This window comes from Ursus americanus, chromosome 36 (assembly GCF_024610735.1).
Source record: "Ursus americanus isolate L20-20 chromosome 36, mUrsAme1.1.p, whole genome shotgun sequence".
Lineage (NCBI taxonomy): Eukaryota > Metazoa > Chordata > Mammalia > Carnivora > Ursidae > Ursus > Ursus americanus.
The window spans coordinates 9,731,039-9,756,002 of record NC_142162.1 but is presented as its reverse complement, the minus strand read 5'-3'; the positions used below and the strand labels follow the sequence as shown (position 1 = coordinate 9,756,002).

The 24,964-nt window shown below is 38.4% G+C and overlaps 1 protein-coding gene and 1 long non-coding RNA gene across 3 annotated transcripts in view; one reads left to right on the top strand and one right to left on the bottom strand.

The window, feature by feature from the left end:
- The window catches only part of UNC13C (unc-13 homolog C), a 631,335-nt gene that overhangs the window by 28,073 nt on the left and 578,298 nt on the right, over positions 1 to 24,964 (bottom strand). The window lies entirely within an intron of this gene.
- LOC148107035 (uncharacterized) overlaps positions 1 to 24,964 on the top strand; it is a 375,737-nt gene that overhangs the window by 321,442 nt on the left and 29,331 nt on the right. The window lies entirely within an intron of this gene.

Here is a 24,964-nt window from a genome sequence, read left to right as displayed (position 1 = left end):
CCTTTGCAGGAGTTCGTAGGTTCAAGGAGAGGTGGAAAAGTAGACAGGCACTCACAAGCTAGTGGGATTTGTGCAATGATAGGAAAGATAGGGGACTTGGGGAGCACACAAGAGGACACTTAGACTAGGGGTGAATTGTCTCAAAGACAGAAAACTTCATCTAGTGCCTGGTTCAGAAGCTGAGCATTGGAGCCCAAATTCAGTGATCTTGTTCTGCACCATTTAGCTGCCCTTTCCCTAAGAGTGTGGCCCCTGTTAGATCTCAGTCATCTGATCCAGACTAGGGATGGAAGATGATACCTTGCTGACAGGCACTGGATGTGGATCGTTTGACCCTTCCTTGGGAACCACTGTTGATTTGTGTCTCTGAGTCTTCCATTGATGGCCTCTGGTAGCTTCGCTACCCAGCAAGTGCTGTGGCCTGTGTCTCAGGCAGTGAGTCCTACCCCAGCCGGGAACAAACCCCTGACAAGTTTCCCTACTGATGAAGCCTCTTTTGGAGATGAGGACATTACCCATCAACATAGAGAACAAAGCTGTTTCAGATTTAGGTAGGCCTTAGGTTTGTATCATTTATTAGGCTTTAGCCTCTACTTTTTCTTAAGGCATGGGGAAGGCTTCATTTTGTTTGATATTTCTCATGCTATTATGACATTTATCTTCAATGACCTCTCAAAATAATAGCATCTGTATGCAGCAACTCAGTGTCCTCCAGGACATTGCTGCCATAGGACTGCCCCATGCTGGCAATGGAAGGGGGTGTTAAATGAGAATATTATCTCATCAGAAATAACATGGTCTAAGGAGGACTTTAGAGATGAAAGATCAGAGAGAAGTCCACTCTCACAGCAGCGACTTCTTATTTTCTGGAATCAAGATTTAGAACTAGAGCTTCTTCTACAGGATTGAAGAGTCAGGGGAACACCTTAAGGATAGAGATAGTGGTGATACCAAAGACTTATACTGCCCCAGTCAAAATAAAGTGTGCATGAGCAAATCTGCACCTAAACTTGGAGGTATTGTAGCCATGACTTTTTTTTTTTTTTAAGAATTAATGCAATTTCGAACTTCTAGTTGCTTCTCTTGAATAATTGAAAATATCCTACTACAAGTATTAGACCCATGGTTAAATACGGTGTAGCCCATCTGTACGATGGGAAACTGCATTTCTTTAAGACTTATACTTTTAGAGATGTTTAATGATGCATAAAGGTGTTATATAATGTTATTAGAAAAAAATCAGACAACACTATAATGTACATTATGGTGTATACAATGCCAGGGCATTGATGACAATGGGGGCCAGCCAGTCCATTGTAGGATCAAGAAAAAGCCAACTCCATAAAGAGATGGGCAGGGCTCCAGGTCTTAGATCAATAAGCTGAGGGTTAAAGCATCAGAAATAGATCAAAGGTCTGGAAACCTGGGTATGAAGCTTTGTGGTGAGAAAAGATCAAAGTTTAGAATAAAAGGGGATGAGCACTTAGATTTGGTAATAAAGACAGTGGAAATGCTGTGTTCAGGAAGCCAGGTAGAGAAAAGTCATGCTCAGGAGGGAACTTTCAACAAGGTCTATTTAAACAGAAAAGTTCTTTCTATCTTTACCATCCATGTAGGAAGGAGTCTGATTTTCTGTGTATGGCTAAGAAAGAGTGCAAAGCTACAAACAGGGTTCTGGCATCAATTTAACTGTGGAATGATAACCAACCAGATAAGCATCTCTCAAGATACAGAACAAGCATGTCTTTCAAAGTTGCCAGTAAAGTGACTTTCTGAATGTGAAATATTTTTCTCATTAAAAATTCAAGAATCTATTCCTTTAAAAATATATTCAATATGATGAAAAAAAAATCAGTAACAGAATTCTGGGAAGGTGGTTGAGAAAGTGGCAGTCTAGTTTTGGGGTCTTCTTAAATCCACAAAAAAGACCCAAGAGCTGAAACCAAAAACCTAAGTAAAACATCTACCATGAAACAGGTGCCACGGTAGCCCCATGAATCCCTAAACATGAAGATGGATGCAGGAGGCACCACGAACAGCCATGAGGCCTCTGTGTAACTGGAGAAGCATGGGAACATCTGACAGACTTGAGAACCAAAGAACCCCAACACAGCCAACAGGTTCTTATGGGAAGGCCCTGAGGGCCAACTTGAGATAGTAGCTGGAATCTGGAGGGGATTTGCCAATCCAAAAACAGGTGAGTGCATGAGGAACAGAGTAAGGACCAAAGGGCAGGAACAACCTAGCCCCTATGCACTCTCCACCCTGATTCCACCTATCTTTGGCCTAAGGAATGGAACTCAAGTTCAGTCAAGCCTCTGGACCCAGTGGCCAATCTGCAGGAACATAGAAGGATATGTTGAATCACAGTCTACATCCGCAATCAGGAAAATCCAGACTGGCAGATTCTACAATCTAGCAATCCATGTTCTTCAAAAGATTAATTATAAGGACAACAAAGAGTCGGAGGAGGAACTTATGAATTAAAGGAACTTAAAATCTATCAACTTAAAAGAATGAGAAGATGAAACTCTGGTGTCTATAGATGCTCTTGGGTGTAAAACTATGAAGACATGCAAGGGAGTGATTTTAAAGGTAATAACAGTGGTTACCTCTGAAAGGAGGATGGGGGTGTAACTGAGACAGGGCACATGGAGAAGCTTCTGCAAGTGGCTGGCAAATTCTCTTTGTTGACCTTGATTTTGTCCTTACATTTTTTTAATGCTGGTCTCTGTATCTATTTTATAGTAAGAAGGTAAAAAATACTTAAAAACCATTAAAGTCTATTGATAATAAATCTAAAAATAAAATATTAAAATACCTATTTGAAGTTAGAATGGTGCTGTCTCAGTTCCATGAGGTTTGCTAGAGTTGGTAGGATTCTCTTCCTATTCTTAACTTGCTTTTTACCCTTCTCTCTTTCATCCCAGTGAAATTAATCTATTTTCAACAAAATCTAGAAACAATTGGGTTTATTACTCTGAGTAGTGTGTTAAAGAGCTATTTTGATAATTGAGGTGTTTCAGAAGTAAAGTTATCACCTATACCATCAGGTTGCAAAGCTCCATGGAAACCATTTATAGCTTTGCTTCCTTTGAATGCTTTCTTGGTCCTCTGAGGGCAATAAGAAGCTGATCTCTTCTTGATAGCTATTAATTGATGGAAAAAGGGTTTCCTGTTGACTGTAAGCCAGGGTGAACCAGTGAAGGAAGACACTAGTGAGGAGGGCAGAAAGAGAAGACTTGGGGGGCTGGCTACAGGACCACAGGAGGAGTGAGGTGGGGGGAGTGTGCAGGTCAGTCCTCTCGTTCTTCTCAGTTGGGGCAGTGGGAGGGAAGGGCTAGAAATCACTGCAATAGATTGTAAAGGTCAGGCCATTCTCACCCTCACTCATTGCTTGCCTTTTTCTTCCACTTCTCCAAGTTGAGGGGGATCAGGGTCGTTGATGAATAGTGGAGGCTAAGGTTGATACCTGGATGGTTTTATTTCCTCTTGCCTTTTGTTAAATTCAGCAGCACTGACAAAACTCCTTTCGGGTGTGGAGGTAGGAGGGAAGTGAGATAAATGTCTGGATTGTTCAACCATGCCCCCAGAATGAAGGAGCATACTGGTAATGATCAGGGGGGAGCTTCATTCTCTCTGTGATCACCAAAACTTCAATACCTTTTCCTGTTGACCTAGTCAATGAAAGTCAAAGTTACTTTTTATGAGCAGCCTGTAGAAGACACGGATATAAATCAGACAGTTGCTACACCATTCTGTAAGACAGGAATGATAATATTTCTCTCCCTGTGTTTCTGTGAGGATAAAGTAAGATCAAGAATACAGATACATTTGATCAACTCTAAAATCTGCTATTACTATAAGGTCTGATGATTATTATGAGGGGGTTAGTCAGGAAGAAGTGGGAAGGTAAGAAGAAAGATGGAATAGACTATTTTGTTTTTCTTTTTTGTTTTTCCAAAAGCACAATTACTGATTTTTTTCATTCATTAAATATTTATTGAGCACCAGGCACCGGGAGTACAGAAATGAACAAAACAGGCAAATAACCCTACTGTCCTTCTTGAAGGACAACAAACTCTTACTTCAAATTCATGAGTACATGCATATGTTTTAGGCTAATCAGTACTTACAAATGACATTATGAATCATCTATACCAAAAGGGTTTTATAAATAAGAGATTTCCATAAACAAATATATATGGAAATATGGTACACTATGTCCTCCTCACAAGGCATATTAGAAAATTAAAAAATTAGAGGAAACTGCTTAACTTCCAATTTTAAGCCCAAGGTCCCTAAAGGAATTTGACTGCATAGCTTATATTTTGGTTCTGTATTTTTTTCCCTTATATCCTCTGCATCACCCACAAGAACAACTGGGAAACAATGAGCCCTTCTTTATCTGGTAGCTCTTAAGCAGAACGACTCCGCCATTCTATTTAGCCTAACAGCCTAATAACCTACGCATCTATGTGCATCCTCTCAAAGGCTGGCCTCACTACCATAAAGAACACATTTGCTGAGTGCCTGCTTCATGATAAATGCTGTGTGTATGAACGTTCTGACATAAACTTTAGGAGCTGAATCTTGATGTTTAAAGTAGTGTCTGATATAGGAGCAGCCGAATCTTTCTAAAAATGGGAAAATTTAGGAAATTTAGTAAAAATTATATCAACAGAAATGGACTCAATTTTCAGAATTTGAAATTTACAGTTCTTGGGCTAAACTAGCATAAATTAAAGTCTTTTAAGGAAACTTTAATATGGGCGCCTGGGTGGCACAGCGGTTAAGCGTCTGCCTTCAGCTCAGGGCGTGATCCTGGCGTTATGGGATCGAGCCCCACGTCAGGCTCCTCCGCTGGGAGCCTGCTTCTTCCTCTCCTACTCCCCCTGCTTGTGTTCCCTCTCTCGCGGGCTGTCTCTATCTCTGTCCAATAAATAACTAAAATCTTAAAAAAAAAAAAAAACTTTAATAAACCTTTCCGAATTCTGCTTTCTTTGCCCTGATTCAGTGGAACTTGAATCCGTTCAAATCATACATACTGTACATGACACAGCTCCAGATGGACTAAAACTGTAGGACTATACTCAGCACCTGCATGGTGTTTCACTCTGGATTGCTAAAATCCCAAAGCAATGTCACAGAATCGTAGAGTTTAAAAGGACCTTAAAGGTTAAAATCTCCCAGTTATTGGAGGAATCCTTTCTACAACAAGCCCAGAAAGTTTTGATCAGTCTTAGCTTAACTACTTTCTACCAGGTATTCATCACTACCTAAAAACGGATCACATTCCTTTACTGGATAACTCCAATGATTAATACTTTTTCCTACCGTTAGGCCAAACTATCTTTCTGGAATACATCTAATACCTCATTTTTTTTGAAGTCACTGTGCTCCATAAAAATTAGATCTAGTGGAAAATGGCTTATATTATTAGCTGGACTTAACAGTATTTTTATATAGTCAGAATAAAAAAATTATGTAATTGCTTTTCTAACACTTGAAAACATCGTTAATGTTCGTATCTCCCTGTGATATCTCTGATATAGTGTCTTAATACTTTATACACTGACGTATTTAATCAAATAATATTTTGAGTTTATGTGGGCAATAGGTTATCAGTGCTGAGAAGATCAAAGTCTAACTTTTTGTTGTACTTATCACATTTCATATAGGTGGGGCTCTCTTGCCCCCTTCTACAATGCCCCAGGGATGAGATGATTCTCTAGGCTTGGTAATTCTCCCTCCCCTCCCATTCCGTATGTCTTCCCCCAGATTCATCTGTGGGATTCATTAACACAGGACCCCAAGCCCTGAGCTAAGACAACCCTCTTAGTGTGGAGAGCCTGACCCAGCAGCAACTGTGGCCTGGAGGTACTGTGGAGTATCTTTCTACCAGAGCAGCCTGGGTCCTGAAGGTGGGGGAGGGTTTGTCCTCTGGCCAGTATCTCATATGCCATTAAAAACATAACTTTTTTGGTAAGTATAATCTGTGAAATAGAACTTACGTGTATTTTTTAATTTTAGCTTTTAAACTAAGCAGCTCAAATCCTGTCCAATTCAGCTAAATTTAGTCCTGCTGGATGGTTGACCAAAATTACTTGTTCATTCAGTCAAAACATTCAAACCAAACCCTAAACAGACAGTTATAACTACTAGTGAAGGAATTCTTTTCATTGAAAGTTTTTAGTCATTTTCATATTTAACATTCATTACACTGTGAGGAAATCAGCTATTTCATTTAGCTTTATTTTTCAAGAGATCAGGTGATTAATAAAATGAGTAAGAGATTATTTTTAGGTATTTTGGCTACATTTCTGTACAATACCAAGGAAGTCATTCAAAAAGTAAGGCTGTTCAAATGAGCCAAAGAATGAATCAGATAGAAGCTGTCCAAGAATTTTAAATTATTTCTGGAGAAAAATGTTATATGCTTACATCACTAAAACCACTCTTAGCTTGAATGATTGGAAATGCATTTCCATATAGTTTTCATAGCAAAATAAGAGGTGAAAAGTAGTTACCTTAGTTAATTTAAACGAAGACAATAAAATATCACTAGTTTCATAATTAAGAATCTGGTTGTAAAGTACTTATTAGGTACTAAGCGTTGTTTTAAGAGCTTTACATATATTTATTTAATCTTCTCCCCATGAATACTTGGGAGTACTATTAACCTCAGTTCACAGATGAGGGAATTAAGGCATAGAGAAGTAAATAACTTACCCACTATACATAGTTAATGTGTGGCCGAGTCAGGATTTGAGGAAATCAATAATATGACCATATTTACAAATGAAAATTCAATTCGTTTGAAAAAAAATAAACAGATTTAAAATATATTAGCATTTCCTTTGTATTCGAGCAGGTAACTTTTTGGATTCCAGGGGTGTTGGACAAACCATCACATCTAGGGATCTCTACTTTCTACCCTTTGAATCTGCCTGATCCAGGAATTGGTACAAAATCCATCTTCCTGAAACTAAAGTGTGTCACCCACAGTCGGTGTCAGGACCAATTTTATTGTCTTCTGACACTTAGAGTAACAAACGCACAATGAATTATCTTTTTTTTGTTAAAAAAATGGTAACTCAGTCATGAAAATATGTCCAATTGGACTCTCCTTCTAAGATTTTATTATTAAATATATTAATATTTTGCATGAAGTGGTCTACTTTACCTAAAATGAAAAAGATGCTTTCCATTGGGTATGCAGAGTAGTGAAGTAGATATGGGAAGCTTTACGAAGGAGGCTTAGTATCATCTTGCTTTTACTTACCCTCCCTCTAAGCTTGATTGTCTGAGGGGAGGGACAGGGTATCATGACCTCCAAGGATGAATCCCACTGTAACAGAAATGCCTATACACTGAGTAAAGGGGTGGTACAGAGGCCGTGAGGACTGATGCCAAAATCCTTAGCTGTCAAGTTACTGTTTAAATGTGGAAGTTGTAAAACTACATAATCTTTAAAACTATTGTAAATTCATACTCTGTCCAGATGGCCTTTTATACCATTTTTGAGTAAGCTGTATTAATTGCTTGCTTGGTGGTTGTTCTTAGGAATTAGGAAGGGATGTAGAAAACCCTGTTTCCCACAGTAGACTCTGAGCATGGAGGAAGTGTCAGGCCATATAAATGGTTCATGGGATTTTGAATTGTATTGGTAGGAGAAATCCGCCATCTGATATTCTGTCATGTCACTTCATAGATACTTACGTCAAATCAATGTGACACAGCAGTCTGAAATTGAAATCTAAGTTTGAGTCCAAGCCCGTAATCTTATAAAAATCTATAATGGTAGTAAATAATTTCTGGAAGGAAACACATTATCTGGGTAGTTTCTAGCCATGCTGGTGTGTAAAATGAATCTATGAATGACTAAGTATTGAGTGAATGAACATGTGAATTAAGGAACGAATGGCTGCTGGTAAATTGTTATTGATCCATGTGTTGAATAGTCTGTACAGCCTAGTTATATCTCTGAGTTATCTATGTAATTCTACTTTTATACATTCACTTTTGCAGTTCCTCTCTTCCCAAAGATTGGGAGGAAATGCTATTTTCAGCTGTATTTCCCAAACATTCCCAAATGCCAGGGCAAATACTAAGCAATCTATAAACATCTGTTGGATTAATATCTTTAGTTTCCTATCTCTGTTACTATTATAGCCGCACAAAAAATAAGAGGTTCTATTAGAATTTATTGTATCTTAATTCGGCTACTTATACCGGATAACCGGCAGCAGGCTGATGACAGAATAATGACTGTAGACCAAAACTCCTTTTACTCACATGTCCACAGAATCGCTCTAAGTGTTTGGAAACTTAGCTTTCTCTAAGCGTTGGTTAGTGGAAAATGTCCTGTGTTTGTACTTGGAAGAATTTAGATTTGAGCTCAGTTCCAGCCTTATCAATGTGACTCTTGTAAGACAATATCATCCTGAAACCTCTCTCCTCATTTGAAAATGGGTAGGCCCTGTATTCCTCGCATAGATCAAGATCGAGTGGAATACACAGGTGTGCTTTATATAATGGATTTTTAGACCATGTTTGCCTAGAATTCACCAACCTTGTCATCTAAATAGCTGTAACACTGACCTGCTAATTTCCAGATTGGCTTACTCCAAAAGAAAAGAAAAAATGACTTTCTTTTCCCTCCCCAGTGCATCTGGCTATTCTTCTTCTCTCCTGAATTTCTTCACGGTGCTTTTGCCTTTCTTGCCTTTCCACAACACTATTTTCTTTCCTTTCTTTAATGATGTAGGACAGGTTGCTTATAGTTTTGCTCTGTTTAATTTGGTTCTACCTTGGGGGATATTATTGCTGAGGGGGATGCTCTATCAAGTTTTACCTTGCCTATTCCGTTAAAGAGATTTTAAGGTGTTTATAAACCAAGGGAATGAAATGACTTCAAGTGGAAAATAAAGTGAAACGAGGCGTAACTGCATACTACGAGACGGCAATGCAGTTTAGAGCTAAAATGGATCTGATGTGTTCAAAATCACACCATTTTACATTGTAAACATACATGTATACAGCCAAGCCTTCCCCCAGAAACTGGCTTTAAATCACTTCCATAATATTATTTGTAAACAAAAACTAAACCGGAAGTAAGTGAAAACCCCTTTTGTTTGCAATAGCAGGCAGGATTCAAATTTTTAGGTCCTTCTTTTATATGTAAAAAGGGAAATGTCATTTTAATTGAAAGCTAAAATATGGGGAAAACCTGAGGAAAATACATAGACTGGAACATCCACTTTGGCAAGCATGAAAGTGCTCTTGTTTTTCTCTCCTAAAGGGCTGCCTTTATTGTAGCTTTTGGTTTTGTTCGGTTTGCTGTCTACGCGAAGATCTTCCTATAAGGCTGTAAAGCACATGCTTTCATTTGGAAAAGAACATTTTTATTGACTCCGTACTTTGCTCTAATGCTTTTCAAGTATTCCTTTTATCTAGAGGTTTCAGCTTGGAAACACATTACTACAGAAAAAAAAAAAAAGCCCGCAATTATAGTCTATAGTCAACACCATGAATTAGCTACAGGTAGCACTCATTGTAGGGAGTGTCCCTGTGGAAGGCGTACCTGTGTGTGTGGCTCCTGGACCAGCAGCACTGGCAGCTCCTAGCAACTCGCAGTGTAAATTCTGAGACTTCATACACCCCAGACCTAATGAATGAGCAACTCTGAGCGGGGTCCACAGGTGATTCTGATGTGCATTAAAGTTTAAGAACCACAAGTCTGTGGTTACAGAAACCCTAAGTGAGGTGACACATCCCGCCCTTAATTAAGAGATAATGAACTTGTAACACTGTGTAAGTTTAAGGTGTACAGCATGATGGCTTGATTTATATATATCGTGAAATGATAGTACAATAGGTTCAGCTAACATCCATCATCTCCTACAGATACAACATAAAGAAGAAAAAAAAAGTTTCTCTTTGTGATGAGAACTCCTGGGATCTACTCTTTTAACATCGTTCCTACAGCAACACTGGCTGCAGTTATAACCTGTTGTTCATTACATCCCTAGTGTTTATCTTATAACTGAAATTTGTGCCTTTAACCCCCTTCCTCAGTTTCCCCCACCAGGTTCTGGTAACCGCAAGTCTGACCTCTTTTTCTATGATTTTTGCTTGTTTTAAATTCCATATATAAGTAGATAGATCATGCAGTATTTGTCTTTTTCTGACTTCTTTCACTTAGCATAATACCTTCAAGGTCCATCCATATTGTTGCTAATGGTAGTATTTCCTTGCTTTTTTTATGGCTGAATAACATTCCATTGTGTTCAGAAGTTCTTTACCCATCCATCCATGGATAGACACTTAGGTCATTTCCATGCCTTGCCTATTGTAAATAATGCTGCCAAGAACATGGGGGCGGGGGCATTATAACTTTTCAACTTAGTGGTTTTGTTTTCTTTGGATATATTCCCAGAAGTGGGATTTCTGGGTCACATGGCATTTCTATTTTTAATTTTTGAGGCTCCTCCCCACTGTTTTCCATAGTGGCCGTAGCACGTTGCTGCCCACTAAGGGTACACAAAGGTTCTCTTTTCTCCACATCTACATTAGCATTTGTTACCTTACGTCTTTTTGATGATGGCCAATCTCATATTCATTGTGGTTTGAATTTGTATTCCCCTAACTATGTTATCTTTTCATGTCTCTGTTGGCCTTACTGACTTGGGAAAAATGTTTGAGGCCTCGTTTTAATTGTTTTTTAATTAATTTAACTTTTATTCAAGTCCTGGTTTTAATCGTTTTTTAATTTAATTCCCCTAGTTTTTAATTGTTTTTGTTTTGCTATTTAATTCTATGAGTTCTTTTTTTTTTTCTCTCACACTTCAGATTATAGAGTGACATTAACATGGGTTACTTGCAAACAAATTCAAGCTCAATAGGTTAAATAACAAGTCCAAGCCCACACAGCTAATAAGCAGCAGAGCTAAAAAGTGAATATACTTTTCCTTCCACAACCCAGGTTTTTCCCATTTTAACTTGCTCTCTCTCAGGCATGATGAGAATGATATTCTTCTTTTCTGAAATTACTGCCAAGCAATCCATGTATAGTTAACCATGACTGCCAGTGTTGCTTTCTAAATACTTCTCAAAGCTTTGTGTTTTCCACACTTATTGTCAACAAGCTAGGCCATTATCTCCTACCTAAACATTTGTAATCATTTCTTTTTTTTTTTTATTTAAATTCAATTAATTAACATATAAGCTTCAGAGGTTGCGTTCAGTGATTCCTCAGTCTTATATAACACCCAGGGCTCATTACATCACATGCCCCCCTTAATGTCCATCCTAGTTACCCCATCCCCCCACTCCACTCCCCTCCAGCAGCCCTGTTTCCTATGCTTAAGAGTCTCTTATAGTTTGTCTCCCTCTCTGATTTCATCTTGTTTCATTTTTCTCTCCCTTCCCCTATGATCCTGTTTTTTCTTAAATTCCACATATAAGTGAGATCATATGGTAATTGTCTTTCTCTGACTGACTTATTTTGCTTAGCATAATACCCTCTAGTTCCATCCACGTTGTTGCAAATGGCAAGATTTCTTTTTTGGTAGCTGAGTAATATGCCACTGTATGTATATACCACATCTTTATCCATTCATCTGTTGATGGATATCTGGGCTCTTTCCATAGTTTGGCTACTGTGGAATTGCTGCTATAAACATTGGGGTACTGGTGTCCCATTGGATCACTGTTTGTATCTTTGGGGTGAATACCCAGTAGTGCAATTGCTGGGTTGTAGGGTAGCCCTATTTTCAACTTTTTGAGGAACCGCCGTACTGTTTTCCCGAGTGGCTGCACCAGCTTGCATTCCCACCAACAGTGTAGGAGGGTTCATGTTTCTCTGAATCCTCGTCAACATCTGTCGTTTCCTGACTTGTTTATTTTAGCCATTCTTTTTTTTTTTAAGATTTTATTTATTTATTTATTTATTTGTTTGTTTGTTTATTTATTTATTTATTTATTTTATTTATTTGACAGAGAGACAGCCAGCGAGAAAGGGAACACAAGCGGGGGAGTGGGAGAGGAAGAAGCAGGCTCCCAGTGGAGGAGCCTGATGTGGGGCTCGATCCCAGAACGCCGGGATCACGCTCTGAGCCGAAGACAGACGCTCAATGACTGAGCCACACAGGCGCCCCTAATTTTAGCCACTCTGAGTGGCGTGAGGTTGTATCTCATTGTGGTTTTGAACTGTATGTGTTCTTCATATATTTTGGATATTAACCTCGTATCAGATAGATGGTTTGCAAATATTTTTGCCCATTCCATAGGTTGTCTTTTTTGTTGATGTACAGAGGCTGCTGTACAGAGGCTGTCTAGTTTGATACAGTCCCACTTAATTTTTTTTTTTTTTTTTTGTGGCTTGTGCTTTAGGTATCATATTTATTTTCAAGGCTCATGTCAAGTTTTATTCCTATGTTTCCTTCTAGGTGTTTCATGGTTTCAGGTTTTACATTTAAGTCTTTAATACATTTTGAGTTAATTTATTATTTTTTGTAAGAAAGGGCTCCATTTTCATTTTTTTACATGTGAATATCCAGTTATCCTAGCGTCATTTACTGAAGAGACTGTCTTTTCTCTATTGAGTATTTTCAGCTCTCTTGTCAAATATCAATTGACTCTATATGCTTGGATTCATTTCTGGGCTCTTGATTCTGTTGCATTGGTCTATATGTCTGTTTTTATGCCAGTGCCACACTGTTTTGATTAGTTTAGGTTTATACTATAAGCTTGAAATCAGGGAGTGCGATGCCTTCTGTTTTGTTCTTGCTCAGGATTCCTTTGGCTATTCAGAGTCTTTTGTGGTTCCATATACATTTTAGCAGTGTTTTTCCTGCTTCTGTAAAAAATGCTACTGGAATCTTGATTGAGATTGAATTGAGTCTTAAGATGGCTTTGGTAGCATTGGCATTTTAACAATATTTTTCCAATCCATGAACATGAGATACCCTTCCATTTATGTGTGTCGTCTTCAATTTCTTTCATCAGTGTCTTACAGTTTTCAGAGTGAAGATCTTTTACGAGGGGACATGTTTCCTAAGTACATATAAATGGCTACCATCCTTAGGTCTTTCAGATGGTGTCAATGGGCATTATCCTGTTTAACAATATGTCAGGCTAATAGCAGTGACCGGTATAACTGACATTTTTCCTAGTTGGCCACATTCTCAAGCATGATGATTTACCCAGAGGACTCACAATGAGTTACAAACATATCCCCTCGGAAGTACTCAGACTCAGAGACCTTTTGGGGACCTAGTAGCCAAAGTGTTTAAATGGTATTGATATTACCCTGCTCTGATATTCGCCCTGTATTTCCAGGCCCTTCCTTTCTTTTGAATGGTGGCTTACCCCATGAATTTGCTTATTCCCCCCTGCTGCATGTTTTTTCTCAGAGCTTCCACCCACTCCCCAGGATTCAGTAATTACCTCCTGAATGTAGTTTCAGAACTGACTGCTCTCTCTTCACCATATCTCCCATCTTCCCAGTGAATATAGTCACCTTATGTCCTATTATTAGTACTTATAAAGACAACTGAATTTATCATACGCCTCAAAACAGCTGTCCATCTACACTTCCACATTTTGGTCAGTGGTAGGTGGCACAGATCTGCATTATTTAAGTTTATCACTCTTTGTCCTTTGCTTGCTTTATCTTGTAATGACCTACAGATTCTTCATGATATTTCTCATATCCATCCTTTATTTCTGCTATTGCTATATTTAGATTGTAAGTATTTAAAATGCAAAACTGTTTTTTCTAAAGATGCCCTTCCTTCCTGCCTGCCTCCCTGACTTCCTGCCTGCCTTCCTTCCTCCCCCCCTTCCCTCTTCTATGCAAAACAGATAGCATAGCATGATTGTTTAAATTAACCTATTTGACCTCCCCTCCTTTTGTACCTCCCACTGACTGCAGATCAATCGCCACACTCCTGGACTTGAATTCAAAGCTCTCCAAGCTCTGACCACAACAAACTTCTTTCATTTCTCCTTCATTCACTCCTCCCTACAGACTCTTTACTCTGGTGGTCCTTAACGTCACCTAGAGGGCTGGTTGAAAACAGATTTTTGGAGTCCATAGTCTCTCATCCTTCATTCCCCCTTCTGATTACCCCCCTCTGACTCTGAGAAACAAACTGAGGGCTTGGTGGGGGGGAATGGGATAGGCTGGTGATGGGTAATAAGGAGGGCACGTATTGCATGGTGCACTGGGTGTTATATGCAACTAATGAATCATCGAAATTTACCTCAAAAACCAGGGATGTACTGTATGGTGACTAACATAATATAATAAAAAATATTATTATAAAAAAACAAAACAAAACAGATTTTTGGGGGCGCCTGAGTGGCTCAGTCGTTGAGCGTCTGCCTTCGGCTCAGGGCATGATCCTGGAGTTCTGGGATCGAGCCCCACATCGGGCTCTCCCGCTGGGAGCCTGCTTCTTCCTCTCCCACTCCCCCTGCTTGTGTTCCCTCTCTCGCTGGCTGTCTCTCTCTCTGTCGAATAAATAAATAAAAATCTTTAACAAAACAAAACAAAAAAAAAACCCCAGATTTTTGGACTCTACTCTTGGAGTTTCTAACTCGGTTGGTCTGGGGGAAAGGCCCAAGATTTTGCATTATTAATAAGTTCTCAAGTATTAATGGATAAACTGCTTATGCCCCTCCCTTCTCCAATATTCATTTACCGAAGCCCTAACTTCCAATGTGACTTTATTTGGAGACAGGGCCTCTGAGGAAGTAAGGTCAAATGAGGTCATAAGAATGGAGTCCTGACCCAGTAGAACATATCCTTACAAGAAAAGCCCCCAGAGACTTCCCTGTCTCTCCACCATGTGAGGACACCATGAGATGGCAGCTATCTGTAAGGTAGGAAGAAGGCTCTCACCAGAAACTGAAATCAGTCAGGACCTCCAGCCTCCATCCTCCAGCACTGTAAGAAGGACATTTCTGTTGTTCATGCCACCTAGTCTCTGGTACTCTGTTATAGTGGTCTGGGCTGACCGACCCACCAGGAGATCCTGATGCTGCTGCTCCAGGGACTAGACTCCGAGCACTTCTCCAGTCCTCCTGATGGTCTTCTTGTCAACCTGGCCTCTGTGCCTTGTTGCCATGCTTTCCTCTCCTTCCCTTACTCCCTCCCTCACACACCCTTCAAGGCCCACCTTGGGCCACACTTCTTCTCTGAAGCCTCCCAGCTCTCCTGCCCACAGTAATTATCCCTCCTCTGAAAGCCCCTAGTACTCTGTCTTTAGATCCATCTGAAGCTTAGCATAAACTACCTTGTATGATTACGTGGTTGTTATAGCTTCACTGTAAGGTCCTCAGAGTAGATACTTTTTCCCATGTCTCACACCCAGCATCGTGCTTTGCGATGGCCAGAGCGAGCTATGTTATTCTTTGACAACCACGGAACGTACGGAGAAGGTCACAGGAACTGCGGGTGTGATTTCTTCAGGTGTCAGTGTCCTAGGTTTCTCTCTCTGCCAGCCACTTGGTAATGCAAAGTTGGGGTTCACAGGGAAATGTGCTTGTTGGTTTCCTTGCTTAGCTTCATTTGAAGAGTTCTTTGTTCATGTTTGCAGAAGAGAGGAGTACTTTCTAGACAGTACATCTAATAATGATGACGATGATGCAATAAGAATGGACATTTATTGAGACTTTGCTGTGCCCTAAGTGTTTCACGTGTATTACCACCTGTGATCCTCCCAGCAACCCAATGGACTTAGGAATTACTATGCTAGCCATTTTCCAGATGGGAAAACTGAGGATTAGAGAGGTTAAGTGATTGATCCCAAGGTCGTATAGCCAGGCAGAAGGAGAAGAGATGCTTGGGCCATGACTGCATGGTTACACATTCCCCCGTCTTAACCTACGTATCAGCCCCTTGTCCCCTCTTTTCCACATCTTAGAGCACTTTATGCCAGAGGATTATACAGGCTTGACCTCCAACCTCTAGAGAGTTAGAGTCACTATTTTCATGCCATGTAACACAGGTCATATTTCTTTTTCTAAGCTAAATCAAACACTTAATAACAGGCTTAATTTCTAGTGCCAAGGGATGACTGAAGAAGAAAATATTCCATGTCTTAGAAGTTAGTTACAAAGGGCCTATGGAGCTTGTGAGGCAATAGTCTGTGGTTTTTCAATTAATGCCACTGACCCCACTGGTCACAAAACCTGTTCTCAGTGAATAAAAAAACAAATGTTATGCATCGGTAGGTACAGAGATATTGTATTGTATTTTGCTTTCTTGACTCAGTGATTTGTCAAATGTTTTTCTGACATCTCAGTTTGTCAGCATTTCCATAAACTTCGCAAACAACTGATTCTAACCTCTGTTTTACTTTCCAATCAGATCTAAAACAAACAAAAAAACGCAGCAATAATTTAAAAATATAGTTACCTACAATAGGAAAGTGTTATATAATTTTGAAAGTACCTGTTTTATCATTAACTTAGCATTTGCTTAATCAATGCATTACATAATTACTCTGGCAAATTTCTTCATTAAAGAAGATTGATAAATTATTCAATTACATAGACACATATAATGTATATATGTGTGTAAATATAAGGTGCCTGTGTGTGTGTGTAGTTCCCACTATGGATAATTCTACCTCCAGAGCAATTTTGAGATCTTTTGAACCCTAAGGAGGAAATTTAATTGGGCTGTTTTTTCTAGCTCACAGATTTAAATCTAAGGCCCTGAAAGACTTCAAAATCTACCACTTTGGGTTAATTATACTTTGGAATTCAATTAAACTAATTTACTTCGCACAGAAAAGTGTGTTCTCCATATTTCTTTTTTTAAAGTTTTTATTTAAATTCCAGTTAACATATAGTGTAATAGTTTCATGTGTACAATACAGTGATTCAACACTTCCATACAACACCTGGTGCTCATCACAAGTGCACTCCTTAATCCCCATTTCACCCAACCCCTCACCCACCTTGCCTGGGGTAACCATCAGTTTGTTCTCTAGAGTTGTTTTTTTTCCTTTGTCTTGTTTCTTAAATTCCACTTATGAATTAAATCATATGGTATTTGTCTTTCTCTGACTGACGTTTGCCATAGCATAATGCTCACTAGCTCCATCCATGTCATTGCAAATGGAAAGATTTCATTCTTTTTGGTGTCTAAGTAACATTCCATTGTGTGTGTGTGTGTATACATATACATATATATATACACACACACCCCACATCTTCTTTATCCATTTATCAGTCAATGGGCACTTGGGCTGTTTCCATAATTTGGCTATTGTGGATAATACTGCTATAAACATTGGGGTGCTTATATCCCTTTGAATTAGCATTTTTTTGTTTTCTTTGGACAAACACCTAGTAGTGTGATTGCTGGGTCAAAGCGTAGTTCTATTTTTAACTTAACTTTTTGAGGAACCCCCATACTGTTTTTCGGAGTGGCTGCACCAGTTTGCATTCCCACCAACAGTGCAAGAGGGTTCCCTTTTATCCACATCTTCGCCAACATCTGTTGTTGCTGGTGTTGTTGATTTTACCCATTCTGCTAGGTGTGAATTGGTATCTCACTGTAGTTTTGATTTGCATTTCCCTGATGATGAGTGATGCTGAGCATCTTTTCATGTGTCTGCTAGCCATCTGGATGTCTTCTTTAGGAAAATGTCTATTCATGTTTTCTGCCCATTTTTTAATTTTTTTTTCTTGGTGTTGAGTTTTACAAGTGCTTTATGTGATTGAAAAAGAAATGCCGGGACATTTTTGGATAATTTGAAAGTGCAGAAAATTATAAGCAGGTAGAAAAAAACCACCATGATTGTACCACACAGAAGTAAATGTTGCCTTATTTTGGAATCTTATAAAAGAAATTTAACATGATTTATTTCACTAGCCCATGCCTATTGTACTGCTGAACTATGTCATGACTCTCCCCATATCTATCACTGTTGCCAGCCCAGCTTCCAAATTGTCTGCTTGCTTCCTTCTTATCTCCCTTCAGTCTTTTTTTGAGATGTCAGAAAAACATTCTACTTTTCCACACTGCCCCCTTGCTCAAATCACTTCCATGGCATCTATTGCTCTTGGGTAAAATGACTGTCTCAAAAGAACACCCAGAGGCAGTGCGGAATATCAGACCAGTAATTTGAAGACCTCTGTCTGATTTTGCAGGGTTGTTCTGAGATTCAAGTGAGAAAAAGGTGTTTGAAGATGCCTAAAATCTGTAGTAAACTCCAAGTGTGAGGACTTATTATTTAGATCTTTGAATGCAATGCCAAATGTCAAGTGTTCTGTTTCTATAGCAAAACTAAAAGTTAATTTTGTTTAATTTTAGAAAAATATACATTACTTCCAGATTTACTTTCAACAATATTAGCCTTTGAGAGGCAAATAACAGCACTTCATTTTAAAAAACAAGGTTCTAATACCACTGATATTCTTCATAGCCTTGGAATGAGATCCAGTCCTCACCCAACTGAGAAATGAAAAGATGGCCCACACACACACAGAGAATTGTTGATTTTATATGGCTAGTATTAGGACAAAGTCTTTCAACTATTCATGTTTAAAAAAAAAAAAAGAAACAATGAAAGTACATCTGTTCTGACCTACGCATACATATACTTAGATTAGTGCACTAAGAATAATAATTTCCCCATTGTGTGGCCTACAACAAATACCTGTTTATTCTGTGCTGTGAGGACTGTCTTATTTTGCAAATGATTTTACCAATGACTCTCAGTTGTCTCAATTTGACATCAGGTTTCCAGAGAAGTTGAGATGCTGGGCAAGATAAATTGCATTGTGAGAAATGGAGATCTGAGATTTTGATGCCCTGGCCAGAGTGTAATGGAAATTTTCCTGTGGATGAAAAACTAATCCACTATTTTTTTCATTCTGGACAGCTCAGTCATCAAAAGATGATGTTTATCTCACTCCAAACAGAATTATTTTGATGCTAGACTTGCTTAATCTTTGATGATGCAAAGGAGAGTCGGCATGAAAGAAAAACCTAGCAAAGCCATGAAGATTTGCCTTTGTATCAGTCAGGGTATCAATAGCAAACGGTTTAAGAAAGTGACTGAAGTTTTAGGTAGGGACTTAGGGAAAACAGAAGGAGTAGTGGAGCTTCTAACACCCAACAGTCCATAAAATATGACGGATCTAGAAGAAGAGAGTTCTCTAGGGGAAGGTACTTTGAAAGGACACAGTCAGCCTGAATGACCCATGTCCAGAGGGAGCCTGGAGAAAGAATACTTGAGCTCCTCTTGCCTCCCACGGAGCTTCAGAGGAGCCCCCTACTGGCTGACCCAATGGGAAACAAGGAGTAAGAGAGTTCATAGCTGTAATCTGTAGAACCCAGCCTTCTGGGGCGAATAAAGTATATTTGGACGGGCAGATGGAAAACATTCAGCGCAGCCTTTCACTATCTAGCATCTAGCACAAAGGCTGACACATGGTAAATCCTCCTGAATAGGAGTCAGGAGTCAGTTGAAAGCACATATGAATCTGTCGGTGGCCTAAACTGAAAAGTCATGTGTTTCATTTTTTTCCCCTAGTTGCTTTTGAGTTTTATGTAACAGATTAAATAAACATGATTTCAACAGTTTAATAAAAATTAGTAATCCTATTCTCTCCATCTAATTTTACACAACCCTTTGTATATCTCCAGTGGCACTTAGTACCTTTTACCTTGTATGAGAACTACTGAACAGTAAGCTTTTTTCCTAAGTGGGGACACACACACACACACACACACAGACTTTGGGTGCTCTGCAGTGTCTAGAACAGGGCTGTGAATATACTTTCAGTAAAGTTTGTTGAAAGGTTTGTAATTTTATCAATTCAAATATGAGGACTATGTCATATTACATAATTTTTAATTTCCTGCATTTAACTTTCTACCATTCATTCGTTCTAAAACTCACTGAGCACCTATTTTGTATCTAGCATTGTTCTAAGCACATAGATTTCAAGGATGAGTAAGCAAAGTCTCTGTCCTCCTACGGCTTACATTGAGATAGAGAAATATAAACTAGCAATCATGATATGACTCAATGTGCTAGGGGGTGTTACAAAATGATATTTCTGCTGGTGGGGGACAAGGGCGGGGAAGATTAGAAAAGGAAGGTGGTCCAAAGCTGCAATATCCTGCACACAGACACAGTAGATTCTAGAGAAATGAAAGCAGGCTATACTAGAAAGGGTTCTCTGAAAGCAGTATGCATTTTCTTATATTCAACTTGAATTTTTCCAATGTGATTACTTCCAATTAATTATGTAAAAGGTGTCCTGGACACCAAGCATACCCCGTACCTGCAAGCAGATTGAAGAGAAACTGGAAAGCAAAGGAAGAAGTTAGTTTGGAGATACAGTTTGACATGAAAAAAAAAAGATTATTTCCTGCAGAGAAGGGGGATTTAGTCATACTAAAATGAAAAGCAAGGAGCTTGAAGTAAACTCAGTTATTCAAAACTAGAGAGAAGAAAGCATGGGCTGTAGAAAGTACTAAATACTCTGATTTCTGATTAAAATAAGTAGGAGATGGTGGGAAGTACATTGTTTCTGCCACTTCTCTACATGACTTCAGTATGTTTCTTCTTAATCTAAGAAGTATGGATCATACTACCAGCCTCCAAGGGTTATTGGGATGAACTGCAGAGTGGTAGACAACTTACTTGCTACACAGTATTGCTCAGCAGGATAGTAACCTTATCTGACACTTGCCATTTCCACTTTGGGAAAGGATTTGGCATTCTCCGAACCATATCACATCGCCCTTCCTATTCAAGTTATTTGTGCTCAGCTCTTTGACTGGACTGAAAGCCTCATCCAGCTGTGAATATTATCAGACCAACTGCAACACCTGAAGAGCCAAATGTCATCAATTCTCAATTTTTCCCCCGCGCTACTAAAACACACTAACATCTCCTCTTGGAAGGCAGTGCTAGCTAGTTGAATTCCACTGGCCCAGGGATAAAACAGTGCATAAAATCTTTTGGATGGGATTCCGGATCTCTGGTTACCTCTGAAGGGCTTCCCAGCTAAAATGAGAAACCATTTCTGACTGAGCTGTCCAATCAGTCTTAAACTGAAAATGGCCAAGTGGATTTTAATATTACCTCCCCATGTAAGCTGATGGGTGTTTTCGCCCATAGGGGACATCCAGTAAGTTATTTCTTCATTCTGCAGCCACTTCTTTTGTGAAGTAAATGTTATCAATGTTAAGTTCTCCTACATTTCTGGTAAGAAGAGATCCTGTCTACAGTGAGACATTTCAGAAGGGTTTCTTTTCACCTATGGACATCACTCCCATAGTTGGAGGAACCTCATTAGAGATAATTAATGCCTTATACATAATGTCTATATTGAAGCATATTCACAGAATCGAAACTGAAACAGTAGCAATCTGATTTCCATTTCAAATTTAAATACATTATACTCTACTTTAGCAGGAAACAGGTCATTAAAATGACCAAAAGGATCTGATTTTTTAAATAAGCAGGGGCTCAAAGATATTGCTCATAAAAAGTTAACAGGAGGACAGATCATAGAATAAAACATTTTATCTCCTATATTTTAATTTATATAGTCATTATAATTTTTTTTCCTTATGAGCCAGTTGTAACTTAGACATAAATATCCCTTTGTCTGTAAAGCTTTTGAGATTCAGGTTCCTCAAGCTCTTACGAAAGCTTAGATAAGGAAGCAGAATGTGACAGAGTAGCTCAGTAATTAATCATTCTGTGGTTCATTCCAAATTGTGTTACCATTGAAAAAAATTCCACTTAATATGTTAAACTTTTATACATTTTTCACTGCCTGCTACTGCATGAAATATTCCAAGAGCCCTTGATATAATGAAAGAGCTGTTAGAAAAGTTTTTTTTATAATGAATATTGTAATCAAGATGCACGAAAAGAATTTTGTACCAGCTTCTAAAACTGTAAGTAATATAACCCTGAAAAACAACAACAAAAGTATAATTTTTAAAGCTAACTACCCCAATCTAAACCATTGGATCAACTGTAAGAGGAAGAATAGGTGATAATTATTACAAATATTAAATTAATTTCTAATACACAAAACCTACTACAGTATCTCTGTGTATTGTAATGATGCAGAGAAACCTAAGTGACTTTCAACTGTATCTATTGATCAAAAATTGGCAGTGATTGAATTTTGTTTTAAAAGCAAAGTATTTTTTCCTAATAGAAATAAGCTGTGGCTTTCTTGACATAATGGGATTTCAAAATTAAAACCACAAGTAGATACTTTGCTGGACAGTTTCTATATCCAGAATTTCTTCCTCTTTCTACCAGTTCATGACTCAGTTTACCCACTGGCCTGTCTTTCCTATCTTCTCAAGTTAAAATGCTCCCTCCTCTGACGTGACCGCCGTTGCAACACTTTTCAGTCTAGTAATAAGATCAGGGTGGCCCGATCTCGGCATTACTGCCATTTTGAGCCAGATAAATTCTTATTGTAGGAAGCTGTTCTGTGCACCATAGATATTCAGCAACTTCTCTGGTCTCCACTCACTAGATACCAGTAACATGACCGCCACTCCCAGATATGACAACCAAAACTCTCCAGATATTGCCAGATGTCCTTAGGGAACCAAATTACCCCTGCTGCAGAATTGCCCTATTACAACAACTGGTATATATAACATCATGTTCAGTTTTGAATATATGCCTCAATGTATGAAACTTCAGAGGTGATACTCAGTAAATATTTATAAAGTGAACACAGAATAAGATGGTGCTTTATTACTGCAGTTCATTGTTAGAATAATAATTATTCTTATAAAATGAACTCTCAGTTTCACTTGAGGACTTAATATTTCTATATGCATTTTGGATTGGCTTATTTCCCAATATTTTGAATGGAAAGAGAAGATGGTGTTTTTCCAAATTGATAGTTCTCACTTGAACTCTGTGGTTCATAAATTTCTAATGGGACTCGATCCCTAGCAGTTTTTCTTTTCTTTTTTTCCTCTTTTTTATTACTAGAGAAAGATGATGTCTAAATTTATTCCAAAACAAAGAAGAAGGGATTCAAGGTGAAAAAGAGAGAGAAAGGAGCAAAGGAAAAAAAAGAGAGGAGGAAAAGAAGTGAGCAAGATACAGTAGGTTATTCTATACTTAGAAGACCCACTTGTGACAAAGTTGAATTAAAGTAAACAATTTTGGTTTTGATTTTGACATTTTTTTTTTTAACTCTTCTATTTCGGTAACAGTTTTTAAGCATACAATAAGCAAAATGTTGTTAGTCACATTTCACAAAGAGAACATCTGGGTAACCACCACCAGGTCAAGATACAGCAAACTGCCAGCCCCTCAGAAGTCCTTAGTCCCTACTCCCTGGAGAGAGCTGCTCTCTTTACTTCATAGAAATCCTTTCCTTATTATGTGTTGTCATTTTACTGTGCATCCCTGAACACTGCAGTTTAGGTTTTGGAATTTTTATACATGTAATCATTCAGTATATATCCTTTAGTATCTGGTTGCTTTTATTGAACATTTTGTTTGTTCTGATTCATCCCTGTTGCGTGTAACTATAGCTTGTGTACGTTTATAGTTCTACAGGATCTCACTGTATGAATATGCCACAATTTATTTGACTGTTCAACTGTTAATGGCTTTTTTTCTAGTAAATTTACTTGTACGTGTCTTCTGGTACACATGCATACGTATTTCCTTTGGATTCGCACCTAGGAGTGGAATTGCTAGCTCATAGGGAAGGCAAATCTTCAATTTTAGTAAATGATACCAAACTGTTTTCCCATTTATCCTCACGCCAAAACTGATACACATAATGTAGTTTTGTGTGCTGTGACATCTATGCTAGAAGATGGGCTGTGTGTGTGTGTGTACACACACGTATACCTACAAAAGCAAATCAAAGATTTCATACACTCAAATTTTCTGGGAATAAAACTAGAGCTCTATATGATGCATTAGAATTACATTCATATTGATAAAGTTTGGAACATCTTGAGGGATGATGGAATCAAGAGAGCATTGTTTTGAATATCTCTGTATCTGTTGACAACCCCTCTTGAGCTCAACTCTTTTTTCCTTTCTTGAAATACCCCAAGATGTAACCTGGGTTTAGTGTAGCACATGGAAAGGCATATTTGCAGCATTTAATTGGGCACTCTCAGAAGCCACAGTGGTAAAGACAGGCGAACGACCTACCTAGCACATACTTTGGTATTACAGGCAAAGCACCTACCTTTGATGTAGTTAGAAAAGTTCAAATATCCATGAAGAAACACGGACAAGTCTGGAGCATTTTCATCACAGGAACAGAAAAATCTGTATGCTTTCTTTTCTGAGGCTTCTTCAAGAATGAAGACAGTGTCTTCATATTCATTTTTATTATTTCGGTGGTGCAATTTATTATGTTCTAGAGTTTGAGCCTGCATTTGGCTCTTTGTGACTCATACTGACATTTACAATAATCTCTCAGAAATGCCTGATCTTAAATGCATATAGTTAACAAATATGATAAATCACAAAGCAACGTGAAAGATAGGTTGCTTACCAGTAATATCCTAAAAGCTTATGAGGTAGGAAGTTTGCCACATGAAACAAATCTGACTTTCCAATAAAATGCTTGCCTCTTGGTCCATTTCAAAGTAAAAGTTAAAATTTCTCTCATGTAAAATCAAAGTAAAATGATATTTCTCTTCTGGAAACCCCAGAGCAGATTTTACATTTAAAGTCAAGATTTGGGGAATTGTCATCATACTTTGGAAGTCACCAAGAATGGCAAACGCTATGTTCGTATACTGAATTGAAGAGACTATCACAGCTGTGGATATTCAAAACTAGGTTTCACTAAATTTTATGAAGTTAGTATCACCAAGAGTCAACCACTCATACAGTTTTAGTATTAAGCAGATCCTAGTGTTAGTGAAATTATTTATAAAATTGTAATTCATGAGGGCTAA